We start from the raw sequence: 2,447 nt of genomic DNA, 5'->3' as shown, positions 1-2,447 counted from the left end.
ATATAAATGATATCATATATAAATATATTTAATATATAAACGGAACATATTTTTATTAAATATATACACTCATGGCATGTGTGTATAAATATATACACACAGTATATAATAAATATACACAGTACACATATATTATTTAAACAAAGACTTTTATTTTGGATGCGATTGATCGCGATTAATCGTTTGACAGCACTAAATATTATTCTTGTAAACAGAATTTAAAATGCACATTACTGCAAAGCAGTTACAAAAATGTTGACATTATGGTTGATATTTAAATTTGACAGGTGTGAAACAGGTGCAAGACATGAAATCAATTGATTTTAAATGCTACAAATGAATTTAGGCTTCACAATAATGTACAGTATGGGGGGAAAAAAGTTCATTTTGAGATGAAGATTGTTAAAGGGGTCATATGATGTTACTAAAAAAAACAGTATTTTGTGTATTTGGTGAAATGAAATGTGTTTGTGGTTTAAGGTTCAAAAAACACATTATTTTCCACATACTATACATTATTGTTTCTCCTCTATGCCCCGCCTTTCTGAAACGCGTCGATTTTTACAAAGCTCATCGGTCTGAAAAAGCGAGGTGTGCTGTGATTGGCCAGATATCCAGTGCGTTGTGATTGGCTGAATACCTCAAGCGTGTGACAGAAATGTTACGCCCCTAACCATACTGTGATGCCCTGTCAGACTGGAGCGACGATTCAAAAACAGGAAAACCCATTATAAACGAGGCATTTGTTGCATCCAGTGGGGACATAATTATGGATTATACTAACATATATATATATATACATATATATAAAAATATGATTATGGTGTGATATTAAACATATATGAAGGGTCAAAGTAATTATATAAAATCTGAATATATATATATATATATATATACACACACACAGTGCTTTGCGAAAGTTTTCATACCCTTTCAGTTTTGTCACGTTTTGTTATGTTGCTGCCTTATGTTAAATTGCTTTAAATTACTTTTTTTCCTACATCATTCTACACTCCATACACCATAATGGCAAAGCAAAAAAACTGGCTTTTAACATCTTTGCAAATTTATTAAAAATAAAAAACATAAATGATTCCATTGCATAAGTATTCTGGGACAAATTGAAATTTAGCTCAGGAGCATTCATATTGCTTGTAGATGTTACTACACTTCGAGTGAAGTTAACCTGTGGCAAATTCAATTGAATGGGTATGATTTGGAAAGGCGCACGACTTAATAAAAGGTCTAACAGCTAAAAATACATATCAGAGCAAAAACCAAGCCCTGAGGTCAAAAAGAACTGCCTGTAGAGCTCAGAAACAGGATTGCATCAAACCACACATCTGGGGAAGAGTTCAGGAAAAATTCTGCTGCATTGAAGGTTCACAGAATCACGTAGCCTCCATTATCCATAATGGAAGACATTTGGAACAACTAGAACTCTTCCTAGAGCTGGCCTCCTGGCCAAACTGAGGGCCTTGTCTATACTGGTGACCAAGAAGCTGATGGTCACTCTAGTTGAGCTCCATGATCATATATGCAGATGGGAGAAACCTAGAGAAGGACAAACATCACTGCAACACTCCACCGATCTGGGCTTTATGGCGGTGTGGCCAAACTCAATCCTCTCTTCAGTGAAGACACAAAAAAACACAGTTGGAATTTGCAAAAAGGCATCTAAAGGACCCTCAGACTGTGAGAAACAAGATTCTCTGGTCTGATGAACCTCAATTCCAAGCATCATGTTTGAAGGAAACCAGCTCTGCTCATCACCTGCAGAGTAGCATCCCAAAAGTAAAGTGTGCTGGTAGCAGCCTCATGCTGTGGGGTTGCTTTTCAACGGCAGGGACTGAGGGACTCGTCAGAGTAGAAGAAAAGCTCAATGCACCAAAATACTAAGATAGCCTTAAAGAAAACCCAGTCCAGAGCATTCAGAACCTCAGACTGGACAGAAGGTTCACCTTCCAACAGGACAATGACCCTAAGCACACAGCAAGAGTCAGTTATAGACAACTCTGTGAATGTCCTTGAGTGGCCCAGCCAGAGCATGAGCTTGAACCCAATCAAATATTTCTGGAGAAACCTGAGAAAGTGAGTCTGCCCCCATCCAACCTGACAGAGTTTGAGAGGTGAAGAAGTGAGGTGAAGAATGGCAGATAATTGCCAAGTGCTGATGTGCAAATCTTGACGCATCATACCCAAAAGGACTTGAGGCTGTAAAGGTGCTTCAGCTAAGTACTGAGTTATGTACTTATTTCAGTTTTTTTATTTCTAATAAACTTACGAAGTTGTAACAGTTCTGTTTTTGCATTGTCATTATGGTGTATGGAGTGTAGATTGATGTGGAAAAAAATTAATAACAAGCAGTTTAACATACGGCTGCAACATAACAAAACGTGAAATAAATGAAGGGGTATGAATACTTTCGCAAGGCACTGTGTATATAT

General features: G+C 37.0%; 1 protein-coding gene across 1 annotated transcript in view; it reads left to right on the top strand.

Annotated features, from left to right (window-relative positions):
* The window catches only part of nav1b (neuron navigator 1b), a 75,755-nt gene that overhangs the window by 72,523 nt on the left and 785 nt on the right, over window positions 1-2,447 (top strand). The window lies entirely within an intron of this gene.

Source organism: Sinocyclocheilus grahami, unplaced genomic scaffold (assembly GCF_001515645.1).
Source record: "Sinocyclocheilus grahami isolate Dianchi unplaced genomic scaffold, SAMN03320097.WGS_v1.1 scaffold202.1, whole genome shotgun sequence".
NCBI classification, from domain to species: Eukaryota; Metazoa; Chordata; class Actinopteri; order Cypriniformes; family Cyprinidae; genus Sinocyclocheilus; species Sinocyclocheilus grahami.
This window is presented reverse-complemented; position numbering and strand designations above follow the sequence as displayed.